Source organism: Narcine bancroftii, chromosome 1 (assembly GCF_036971445.1).
Source record: "Narcine bancroftii isolate sNarBan1 chromosome 1, sNarBan1.hap1, whole genome shotgun sequence".
NCBI lineage: Eukaryota > Metazoa > Chordata > Chondrichthyes > Torpediniformes > Narcinidae > Narcine > Narcine bancroftii.
Window position 1 is genome coordinate 364,950,758 of NC_091469.1, and position 13,403 is coordinate 364,964,160.

Genomic DNA, 13,403 nt, shown 5'->3' on the forward strand with positions numbered 1-13,403 from the left:
ATGGCCCAAACTTTGATGACAAAATTTCATATGAGATATATTTTTGAAAGTAAATGGAAAAGTATGAGTATATCTTGAATGGAGGGGATTTAAATTTTTGTCTGCATATGGTCCTGGACAAGTCAGCAAATAAAGTGACAAGGGCCATGGCAGCTAAGTCTACCTGGCCTATATGAAAGAATTGAATCTCATTGATGTCTGGAGAAGGCAGAACCCAAAGAAAGGGATTACTCCTTTTACTCAAGACAGCATGATTCCTACACTAGAAATTATTTATTTTTGGCATCAGTCCAATTAGAGGCTAGGATAGTGGAAACCAAGTACATGGCACAATGACTGTCAGACCACTCACCCTTGACTTTATCCATTATAATGCCAGATAAGCAGGCCTTGATGTATCAATGGTGTCTGAACACGGTGCTGTTAGGTAAACCGGAAACTTTTAGCTTTGTCAGGGCCCAGATAGAATTGTTCTGTAAGAAGAATTTCCCCTCTACTAAATACAATTTTCTAATATGGGACACATTATGGGCTTATTTAAGGTGCCAGATCATTGGATGTACCAAAATCATTGAAAAGGGACACATAAAGTAGTTAGGACCCTAGAAGAAGAGGTAGCTAAACTGGAAAAGGATTATCAAAGAGTGGGCACAGAAGAAAAATACAGAAATTTGGTGAATCAAAAGCTCAAATACAATATGTTATAAAACAGAAAAGTTGACTTTAAGATCTAGACAGTAGTATTATGAGCTGGGGGAGAAGGCCCACAAAGTCTTCTCCTAGCAGGTGAGAGTGGAAGAGGCCTCAAGAAAAATTAATGTGGTTCAGATGGGAAGGCAAGAGTTCATATAAACCAAAAGATATAAATGATACATTTGGAGGGTGAAGTTCCAATTGATGAAGTAGACAAAGACGATGTGGTCAAACAATAATCATGGCTCTTATTAGCAGAAACTCATGGTACAATAATGAAAGACAATAGATTCATATACAGTTATATCCAAAGGGGAGTGTCCTTAACAGTAGAGATAATGCACAGCCAATGTTAGTACAGCAAGGCTCATCAGAGGGGAGACAGGCAGCTTGGCAAACATTCACCACAGTCTCCCCCCGGCAGAAGAAGGGTTAAAATCAAAAGGACAGCTGCTAGGAAAGACTGAAGCAAGTGATACATAGATACCATGTTTGACATTGAGAATATTCTAACAGCCAAAATACGCCAGTATCTAGCAATCAATCGAAATATAATGAGATGTTTTATGAATATGTCAGCCTATCAGGTTGTTTACGAATTCTGGTGCTTCTTCTCAAAACAGGTGGCTCCTTTGCAACCTTGGGAATTGGTATAGTTCCTGGGTCTGTAGTGTAGGAAGGACTGACTTCTGGACCCGCTCCAGAATTGCCAGCATGAGGTAGTGGAGCCTCAGCATGGCCATCTGAAGCTTACTAGGGGTCACAGGCTGGTGGGTGGGTGGGGTGAGCCCAATCTCTCAGGGTCACTTTCACTAGAGGTGCGAGGAAGGGGCGAACCAGGTGAGGTCAGATCTCTTAGGGGTACAGTGTCAGTTCTCCCGTCTGGGAATTTAACATGAGCTTAGTTGAGGTTGGTATGCAGTAGCTGAACTGGTTGGACAAGGGGGTCTGTTTTACACACCCGAGCATGGCTCTTCAGCAGCACGGTTCCAGGCTCAGATAAACAGGCTGGCTAGTCCATCACAGTTCCTGATTCCCTAGGAAAGGCAAACATATGTTTATGAGGTGTTTGATTTGTTGCACGACACAATAATGACCAAATAGAATGTAGCACCTCCTGCCATCAGGAGTAACCATGTGTATTTAAAGCAAGATTAAGAGTCTTCCAGACTGTAGCATTAGCCCTATCGACATGCCCATTGCCCTGCGGGTTGTAGCTAGTGGTGCGGCTGATGACAATTCCCTTCCGTAGCAGGGCTTGCCGCAGTTCAGCGCTCATGAATGCTGAGCACCTATTGGTATGAATGTAATTGGGAAAACCAAAAGTGCTGAAAATTCTGTCATGTGACTTAATGACAGGCACTGACGAGACCTCAGGGCAGGGTATCACAAAGTGTAACCTGGAATATTTGTCAATTACAGTAAGGAAATATACATTATTGTTGTTGGAAGGTAACGGTCCTTTAAAATCTAAGCTAATCCTCTCAAAAGGTTGGGTTTCCTTGATGAGAGTGGCCTCCAGAGCTTTGAAGTATTACACTTTGCATTCTGCACAAACGGAACAGCTTTTAGTCAGTTTCCTGACTTCTTCCAGAGAGTAAGGAAGGTTGTTAGCCCTTATGTAGTGGAAGAACATCGTGACTCCTGGGTGACACAATCTGCTATGGATCTCTTTTAGCCCCTCCAACTGAGCACCAGCAGCAGATCGTGACAATGCGTCAGAGGGATCATTTAACCTGCCCTGTCTGTACTGGATCTCATAATTATAAGTTGAGAGTTCTATTCGACAGCGTGTCATCTTATTGTTCTTGATTTTACTTTTGTGTTTAGTACTGAACATGTAGGCTACAGATTTCTGATCAGTGACAAGAGTAAATTTTCTGCCAACTAGAAAGTGTCTCCAGTAGCGAACAGCTTCGATAATAGCCTGGGCTTCTTTTTCAATGGCAGGATGTTTAAGTTCAGGTCCATGTAACGTGCGGGAGAAGAATGCCACAGGTCTGTCCTTTTGATTAAGGGTTCCTGCCAAGGCACAATCTGAGGCATCAGTTTCCACTTGGAATGGGACATCCTCGTCAACGGACGAGAGTGCAGCTATGGCAATATCAGCTTTAATTCTCTCGAAAGCCTTCAAGGCCATTGGAGAGAGAGGAAAATATTTAGTGTCAAACAGAGGGCATGCCTTCGTGGCGCAGTCCCAAACCCATTTGCAGAAGTAGGAAAAGAATCCCATACACCTTTTAAGGGTTTTTGCTGAGTCTGGGGTTGGTAACTTCTTAAGGGGGGCCATTCTTTCCGGGAATGTGTACTGTAAATGTAAAGTTGAGTTATTTAGCTGTTGATAAAAATTTATTTAAGTTGTTGTCGTGCTCAACCTGTGTTTTCCCACTGATAGTGACATTATCCAGATAGGGAAATGTACCCTGTAACTCATATGTCCTAACAATCTTATCCATTTCCATCTGAAACACGGACACACCATTAGTGACCCCAAAAGGTACCCTTTTAAACTGGTATAACCCCTCATCAGCCTCAAAAGCCATATAGGGTCGTTCCCTTTTCTTAATGGGGATTTGGTGATAAACTGCTTTGAGGTCGATAGTGGAATACACTTTGTATTGCACTATCTGATTAACCATTTCATTGATGCGTGACAGGGGGTAGGCATCCAGGTTCATGTAATGGTTGATTGTCTTGCTGTGGTCAATAGCCAGTTGTCTCTTAGTGTGATTTGTCACGACTACCACTTGGGCCCGCCACGGACTCATTCTCGGTTCAATTACTCCCTCTTTAAGCATTCTCTGGATCTCCACTTTGATAAACTCACAATCCTCTTTGCTCTAAGAATGGATTTTGGTGGCAATCGGCTGACACTCAGGGGATAAATCACTGAAAAGGGAAGGAGCTTTGATCTTTAATGTGGACAGACTGCAGTAACTAGCGCAGGGGATGGTAAGTGTGGGTAGTGGCCCACCGAAATTTAGCACGACACTGTTCACCTGAGATTGAATATCTAACCCCAATAACACAGGAGCGCAGAGCTCCGGCATAATAAAGAGCCATACATCAGCAAGGCAATGTCCCTGCAAATTTAAAGTAACTTTCCACTTGTCCCGTACAGTTTTTGTAAATTCACTACAAGCCATCAATATCTTTCAGTTCACTGGATATCTCCGCAAATTTAAGGTTCTGGCAACTCTCATGGATGTAGCTGTCGGTACTCCCCGAGTCTATTAGACAATCAAGAGTCTCACCATTCACCTCCTCCTTCATAGTCGACCGTTCCAGTCTGTAATATCCCCCAAGCTTTACAGGGGACCTCACCTCATCATCACTTGAAGTCGATTCAGCCTGCTTGTCTGAAGATTCCCCTTTTCACAGATGTCTTCTATTCCTGCAGCTCCAGGACACATTTTTTTGGTGCTTCTCTTCTTCTTCTCATCAGTGGGAGTACTTTTCACCTTACACACTTTAGCGAAGTGGCCAAGTTTCCCACAATAACTGCAGGTAGCAATCGAGCCGGGCACTTCTGTCCGGGGTGGCTCCTGCCACCAATGACAGGGCACGAGCTGCAATGGAGCACCATCTTTTCCAGAGTGCTCCCCTAGTCGCTCACCATCCAAATTTTCATTGCTGCGAAGTTTAAACTAGAGGGTCCCATTCGCAACAGCATTGTAGGATCAACTAGACGAGAAGGACCAGAACAATTCTAAATGGGGACATTGCCAATGACATCTCCACCCCAAAACATGAATATATTAAAACTTACATACATTCATGTATATATGTGGATGCTATCTGGGTCTTATACACGGGGGTAGCATTTTTCAGGAGTTCGCCTTTTTCTTCCCTTTGGGGTTCCAGCACTCCTGGATGTTTCCTTTTCAGTTTCTAGTGTTTCACTGGACCACATGGCACTTCTCAGTGTTTTGGCTAGTGTGACTCCCCTGTTGTAGGTGAAGGGCTCCATCTCCAGCAGCCTCTGTCAGATGTAACTGGAGTCAATCCCATTGACAAAAGCATCCAGCTTCAAGGCATTGCGGTGTTATTGCACATTGACTGCCCTGACATCACATTCATTTGCCAGCGAGTCAAGGGCCAGTGCTTAGGCAGCATCACTTTCCCCGGGTTTCTGGCATCTAGTCAGCAACTGGTGTCAAGCAAGCACCACATTCCGTGGCACTGCATAGTGAGCAGTCAGACGTTCCCAGGCTATAGCCAGAGTGGTAGTTACTTGCATTATGGCGAAGGGCCCTCACCCAGATGAGAGTTCAGGTGGCCCCACTGTATCGCCTCATTGACCATGTTGTTTCGAGCCATGTAGTAATTGAAACAAGCAATCCAGTGGTTGACCATTTCTCTGGCCCTCGGGGCAGACTGGTCAATTATCAGCTGCTCTGGCTTGAGGGCTGCATCCATTTCTGCTCATAAAATTGAAGTGCCAGTTGATGAAGTAAACAAATACGATGTGGTCAAACAATAATCATGGCTTTTATTAGCAGAAACTCATGGTACAATAATGAAAAACAATAGGTGCATACACAGTTATACCCAAGGGGAGTGTCCTTAACAATAGAGTTAATGCATGGCCAATGTTAGCACAGCAAGGCTCGCCAGTGGGGAGAGAGGCAGCTTGGCAGACATTCACCACAGAGGGTTTTACAAGGAATTATATAAATTGGAATTAAGTGGTGATCCCAACAAAATAGATGATTTCTTCCTTCCATTGGGCTTGCCAAACTTGGATTGGGAAGAGCAAGAGGGGCTGAATGCCCCTTTCTCTAAAGAGGAAATTGCAGAGATCTTGAGCTCTTTCAACCTGGAAAGTCACTGGGAGAGGATGGTTTTCCACTGATGCCCTTTTTTATGAAGGTGGTGGATCTGGTGGTGGAGATGCATACCCTCAACTGCAATCATCACAGTGATACCTAAAAAAGGCAGGGTTTCATTGAACCCCACCTCATATAGACCCATCTCATTATTAAATGCAGATTATAAAATCATTGCTAAAATATTGGCTAACAGGTTGGCAAAATATCTGCTGAAATTAGCAAATCCAGATCAAGTTGCATTTGTATAAAGGAGGCAATCAGCAAACAATATAGCTAGATTGCTTAATATAGTGCATCTTGCACAGATGGAGGTGGATCAGGAAGTGGCCATATCTCTGGATGTGGAGAAGGCCTTCGACAGACTCAAGTGGGATATTTTGTTCAAGGGACTGGAAAAATTTGGATTGGGTCAAACATTTATTAATTGGGTGAGCCATTATATCATAAACCCCAAGCAAAAATTATTACAGATGGGCAGATATTTCCATTGAATAGGTCCAGTAGGCAGGACTGTTCATTATCCCAGTACTGTTCATACTGCCAATTGATCGACTGGTGTGAGCCATTCAGCAGAAACCAGACATAAAGGGGTTCATGGTGGGCCAGGTGGAGCACAAAATCAACTTTTTTGCTGATGATGTGCTAGTATATTTGAAAACTCTTGGTGGGGAGGAGTGGAAGAAGAGTCATTGGCCAGGCTGAAGATCACACTGGAAGATTATGGAGAGGTTTTGGAGTATAAGGTAAATCTGGATAAAAGTGAAATTATGCCTTTGATGAATGGCGATCATAGCCAATATCAACAGGAGGGTTAATTCAAATGGCCACAGGAAGGCATTAAGTATTTGGGGATTAAAAGCAGATAAAGATTTATGTAACTTATACAAACAAAACTATCTCCCTTTGCTCCGGAAGATTGAGGAAGACCTTGATAGATGGATGATTCTGCCCATAACACTGGTGGGCAGAGTTAACTGCATCAAAACAAAGATTGTCCCTTTTTTTAGGTCTTTGGTGGGGGCTCTGAACCCCACTTGTATTTGTATAATGTATAATCAGTATGGTTATATGTTTGGGGCCAAGTGAGGGGGGGGGGGTCAAAACCCAGACTCTGTACATTCCATGAATGTTGAAAAAGATTTTATTGATTGTTGAAATTACTTTGAGTCTGTAAACAAAAAAAATCAAAAGGAAATATTTTTAAAAATTGAGAAATTGATTGTGGGTTTCAGGAAAAGGAAACCAGGAGAACACAAACCAGCCCTCATTGAGGGTCAGCAGTGGAGAGTTATAAAACATTCAAATTCCTGTGTTTCAATATCTCTGATTTTCCTAGGGTCTTCATGTGGATGCAAGCGTGAAGGAGGGTTGCCAGGAGCTATAATTTGTTAGGAGTTTAAGGCAATATGGTATGTCATCAAAGACTCTTATAGGTGTACTGTTGAGAGCATTCTGACTGGTTACATCACTGCCTGGTATAAAGGTGCCAATGCACTGGACAGGAAAAGGCTACAGAGATTTGTGAAGTCAGCCAGTGAGATCATGGGCATTAATCTTCACTCCGTTAAGGACATCTACAAGAGGCAATGTCTCACCAAAGTAGTCTCTATCATCAAGGACCTCACCACCCAGTCCTTGCCCTCTTTTTACGGATACCATTAGGAAGGAGGTCAGGGGACACTCAATGTTACAAAAAAACAGGTATTTTCCCTCTGCCATCAGATTTTTGAAAGAACAATGAACTACCTCACCTTTTTCTTTTATTTGCACTAATTTATTTATTTTTTTGTTTTTTAAGTCATGTATTTACTGAAATGTAATTTATAGCAATTTTTGAACAGTAATGTTGCCACAAAACAACAGATTTTTGAGTTGCGCACTTTAGGAAAAAGGTGAAGAATTTAGAAAAGATCAAGAAGAAATCTACCAAAATTAGGAACTTGAGGAGTTCAGGTTCCTAATAGAAAAGTATACTATGTATGAGGGAACACAGTACAAGGTTGATTGTCAAAGAAAATAAAAAAGATAATAGGAGGAAACTTTCTTTTAGCAGGGTGTGTGGATAGGGTTTGATACACACTACAATGGGTGGAAGCAGATACAGCGGTAGTAATCCAAACACAGGAATGCAAAATCAAGCATTACCAGTACTTAGCAGAATTTATGCAATTCATGTCTCATATTGAGAGGTCATGTTATTTTTTTTCTGAAAGTTATAAAAATTAATTTGCAATATAATTTTTAAATTCGTAATCTGCCTCTTTCTGGAGTCTGTTCGATAGATTTGTCGTCACAGATTGATTTTCAATTTCCTTCCTTCAACTGAAGGTTATATCCTCAGCTTCTATGCTCTGGAAAAAAATAACTTGTCACACCCTACATTATCAAGTCTCTTTACGATCATAAAACCAACAATCACAACTCCTCTCAGCATTTCCAGTAAGAACGTGTTAAGTTTCTAGAATCACTCCTCATAAATCAACATCTCTATCATTTCAATCAATCTTCCTGCTCTTTTCCATATTCTTTCAGTCTTTTTGAAGACACTATATGTGGGGACCAGACCTGTAGAAGGAAAGGCACTTCCAAAATTTGCAATAAATGTGATGGAGAAAAATTCCAGAATACTCAAAATGACTGTCTGGTGTTCGAAAAGGCCAAAAAGAATAGATCAGTTTGTCATTTAATACACTAAAACATGTAATGTGTGTAGATGGATGAATCATTTATTTGAAAAATCCATTCAGTGAGTTTAGTGTTTATTTTTTTTTACTTTGGAACAGTGAAGGAGTGAATTAAGAAATTCAAACTGAATTTCAAGGTTGTTTATTAATCAAGCTAATCAAAGGATTTAGCTTGATCTGTTTATTTGAAAACAATTCATAATGAACTCAACATTTGAAACTAACACCTGCTAACAGCCAGTTAATTTTTACATGTAGAAAATATACAAATCATTATAACTATATCCAGGGATTGTTTTTGGATTAAATATCTTATTTCCATATCCATTTTAACTTTTCAGACAATTTATTACAGTAATTTTCTTGCTAAAAATTTTACTTGCATGTTTTTAAAAACATGAATTTCCCCAATTTGTACTCTTTTCTATGAGAGGGAAATTAATATTTTAATTAATCCTGAAGTTGATCGAGTGGAAAATATTTGATAGAAGATGTCAGTTAAACCAAACAACACAATTAAATGAGGAAATATCATTAAAAAATCTGACAGAAATCAGTTGAGCTTTTCAATATAGTCAATATTTTCTGACAGAAATTGTATCTAAATATGTGATCATGTCATTGATTGATTGTAATGCTGCCACATTACTCCAGAAGGCAGCTTTAATCTCATCACCCAGGTCTGGTCATTACATGACTTTCTTTGCAGAACAATTATCTGTGTACTTATGAATATCATTGAATTTTGAAATACTGCTGTATAAATTTAACTGTGCTTGCAAACTTTTAGATTTGGTAAGTCAGGTTGAGTTGCAAATATTCTATTTTATTAGAGGTCAAAGCAAGGCCACCATTTGGCAGAATAGTATCCATAAGTAGCATTTGCCACATGCCACGATAATGATTTTATTGTTGTTCACGTGAGTGCGATGTACATATGCACCAAAATCCTTACTTGCTGTAGCCACACAAATACCTTGTAAAAAAAAGTAAAAAAGCATACATTAAGTTACCAGACAGAAAGGGATAATAAAAATGAAGGTATATAACAAATATACAGTTATGGTAGTGCAAGACAAAAATGGCATTTCAATCATGCCAAAAGGTTTTTTTTTGTGGTGTTGGGATAGTTTGAGTTGGGTAGCAAGGGGAGGTTTAAGTCCCTGTTGGGCTTCAAACTTTTGTACCTTATTCATGAAGGTCCATGAGAATAAGTTGTGACCAGGGTGAAGGGGAGGTCCTATATGATATTGGCTGCCTTCTTAAGGCTAAACTTTATAGAGGTGCCTTCAACGATTGAGATTGGAGCTTGTGATAGACATGGCTCTGCTATTACTTTCTGTAGCCTTCTGTCTTCCTTGACACTTCAACTATCAAACCAAGCCGTGATGCAGGCAGCGCACCTGAAGAAGTTTGTTAGAGTATTTGAGAATATACCAAATCTCTTAAGAACTTAGAAAGTAGAGGTAATAGTGTGCTTTCTTCATAGGCCTTAATGTGCTGGCTCCAGGAGAAGTCTTGCAATATCTGGACTCCCAGGAACTTGAAGGTACCACCCTCTCCACTTTTGTCCGACCAATACAGCTAAGTGCATGGACCATCCACTTCCCTTTCCTAAAATCCTCAATAAACTCTTTGGTTTTGTTGGTGCTGAGAGCAAGATTGTTCTGGTATCATGAGATTCTCAATCTTGATCCTGAATTCTGACTCATCATTTCCTGTTATTCAGCCATTAGTGGTGATATCTAAGAATTCATAAATTGGAGATGAACTTAGCAGCACAGACATGAGTGAACAGGAAATAGAGTAAAGAAATAAGAACTCATCCTTGAGTGGTCAGAGAGGAGGAGGGAATGTTGCCAATCTCCACTGATTGGGGTTTGCTGATTAGGAAATTGAGAATCCAGTTGCAAAAGGACAAACAGAGTCCCGAATGCTTTAATTTGGTCAGGGGTTTTGCTGATATGATCGTACTGAAAGCTGTGTTTCAATGAATGAACAACAGCCTGACTTAGGTGCTCCTGTGGTCCAGGTGATCTAACACCGAATGGATGGCCAGCAAGACAGCATTTGTTGGATAATAGGTGAACTGAAGTGCATCCAGATCCTTCCTGAGACAGGACCTGATTTGCTCCATAACCAACCTCACAAAGTTCTCCATCATAGTAGATGTAAGTGCTGAAAGTCTTTGAGGCAGGTCACCTTGGTCTTCTTTGGCATCGGTGTGATGGATGTCTTTAGGAAACAGGTGGGAATGTCAGACCATAGCAGCAAGAGTTGGAAAATATCACAGAAATCCCAGCCAGTTGCTCACAGTGGTTTTAAGGACCCTGCCAGGCACATTGTCTGGGCCAAAATCTTATCAAGGATTCACCCTCCTGAAGGTTCTTTTTACATCAACCTCGGAAACTGGGGGCACAGAGTCACTTGGGGCTGAGGGGGATCACGAGGGAGTATCATTGTTTTCCCCCTCAAAGAGAGCATTGAGCTTGTTCAATGCGTCACATGTGATGGTCCTGCCTTGTAGGATGTGGTGGGGTGTAAACCGTGCTGCAGCTGATGAGTATTCATCTGAGTCTCCAGCTTGGTCCAGAATTGTCTTTTCATCATGGTAACTGCCTTCTGGAGGTCGTGGACTCTTCTAGTGAGAATTAACAACAAAGAAGCTGTTGGAACCCAATCCACTGTTTCACTGGAAAGGAATAAGCATATTCTTTGTCTGAATCTGTTGTTACATGGGCCCTGCTCAGATCCTCAAGTCAAGGCAAAAATAGCCACAGAGCCTTTGACAAGTGACAATCAAAGATTCCTCCAACTCAATAAAATACAGTTCTCCCTCCAGTTGTGAGAGCTTTTATTCACGCTGCACTCGGTGATTTGATTAACCATATCTGTGATGCGAGGGAGGGGGGTATACATCCAACTATGTGTAGCAATTAATGGTTTGACTGTAGTTGATCATTATTCTGCATTTATCCCCACCCTTGACCACCATCTGAGCTCTCCAAGGGGGAGAGCTGGCGTTGATAATCCCCTCGTCCAGGAGTCATCATACCTCCACCTTTATAAACACCCTGTCCTCCTCACTCTATCACCTGCTTTTTGTAGCAACTGGCTTACAGTTGGGGGTGAGGTTGGCGAACAGCAGTGGGGGGGATCCATGAGGAGGGTAGAGAGACCGCGTGTCATTTGGGTCAAATGAGGGCGTGAGAAACAGAGCGGCCGGTTACAAAAATGTGGATGCTGACCATGAGTGGTGGGAGAGGGCCATCATATTACACTCTTTAAGTGGCACTGGAAGTCTAGCCCCAATGGTATCAGCACACAGAGCTGTGGCATAATGAGGAGCTTAAGGTTTCTATATGTCATGCCCTGCACGGTCAGCGTCACCATCATGTAAGCTGTGGATTTCTGTTGAGTGAGACTTTGAGGCTTGGGCAACTTTGTAGGCAACCAGTTTAGCCTAAAGGGAGTGTCTGGATGAATAAAGCTCTCGATGCTCCTGCTATCTAAAAAGCATTTAGTTACCTAGTCATTGATGGAGATGTCCATCATGGAGCGGTTGATTTGGTGAGGGCTGCTCTGGTCCAGTGTGACTGAGGTCAGTCTCCGTTGTCTGACCCACCCTGACTCTCTGTCTGGGGGCATGATGGCCCCCATGTCACAGTGTGGTCATCCCTGGAAAATGTCGGTGTCCAAAATGGCAGCTGCCATGCATGCACATGACGGTGCTGGGGTGGGAGGTCTGTGATTGGCATACTCTTGCATAGTGCCCCTTCTTCCTGCACTTAGAGCATGTCGCGTCTCTCGCCGGTCAGTGTTTTCGTAAGTGTTTCGCCTGGCCACAGAAGTAGCATTCTGGGTGCTCCTGAGAGACATTGGCTCTGTTGGGCTTTAATTGGGCATGGTAGCAGACTGGTGGTCTAGAGACCCACGTCTCATGATGGCGACCCCTGCCACCACTCGTGTGGGCCCATTTGCAGAGTACGTTTCAACATTGTGGAGGGAATCTCCAGCAAATTCGCAAGATTGATTGCTCCTTTTAAGTCAAACTTACTCTGCTCAAGTAACCTCTGGCACATGTAGTCAGACCTGATGTTTGCAACATAGGCATCCTGGATCATGTCCTCTGTATTTTGGGTGGCCGATACTGCCTGGAAGTTGTATGCCCTAGCAAGTCCCTGCAGGGCTTGGAGAAACTCATTGCCCAATTTACCTTGTTTCTGTCCGCAGGTGGCCAGCATATGTCTGGCGTTCACTTCGTTAACTTTCTCCCTGTATTGTTCTTTGAGTATATCCATTATGTGATGCCGACCAGATATTTGAGAGGACTTGAGGTCCAAACCTGGAGAAGAGAAGATGAAGTCTGTTTGCATCAGAATCATTGACAAGACCTTTACAATGAAAAATGATATGGTAGGAGTTCACAATCTGAGAAAGAACTTAAAAGTTCTGGCTTCTTCTTGCTTGCCAACATCGTTCCCTTGCATCCTCTGAGATCCATTGCCATTCAGATTGGCTACACTGGAGGACTCCAGTGTAGCCTCACCAATATCCTGTACAACAGGATATTACACTGTTAGCCAGAATCAGACACACACAAAGGTAAAGACTGCACAACAGGCTTTAATCCACAAAGACTTCCACAGAGGCAGGCTTGCTTTAGCTGCAGCAACTCTGAGTGAGGCCTCGGGAGGCCGGTGCAGGCTTATATCCCGGAGGTTGATTGACACCCGACCGGGTGGGGCTTGATTCATTCAGGCAGACTGATTGATAGCCGGCCAGGTGTTGTTCTGTTCCCTTACACTCCTGCAGGTACAGAGGTTGTCCCCTGCAGTAGGCCGGTGGAGAACCACCACAGAGGTGTAGTATCCTCAAGCATAATGCATTGGATCTTAAATTCCCAATATCTAAAAGTCAGTTGTTTTTGTTGCTTAATTTATATTTTCCCAAGTTTATTGAAATCTGTTAGATCCCATGGTTGTTAATACCGTTTTTGTGGATCTGATCAGTAAGTGGCTTTTAGTGTGCACTGAAGTATAACTACGGGTTTTAATAATGATTCATGTCAATTTTTTGAAGGATTGTGAAGGCATCTGTTGAACATCCAGCCACTCAGAGATATGCAGGTTAATGTTCCTTTGTTTTCTCATCCTAGCACCCTTCTTCAGTGATGTCGAAATGCAGCAGAATT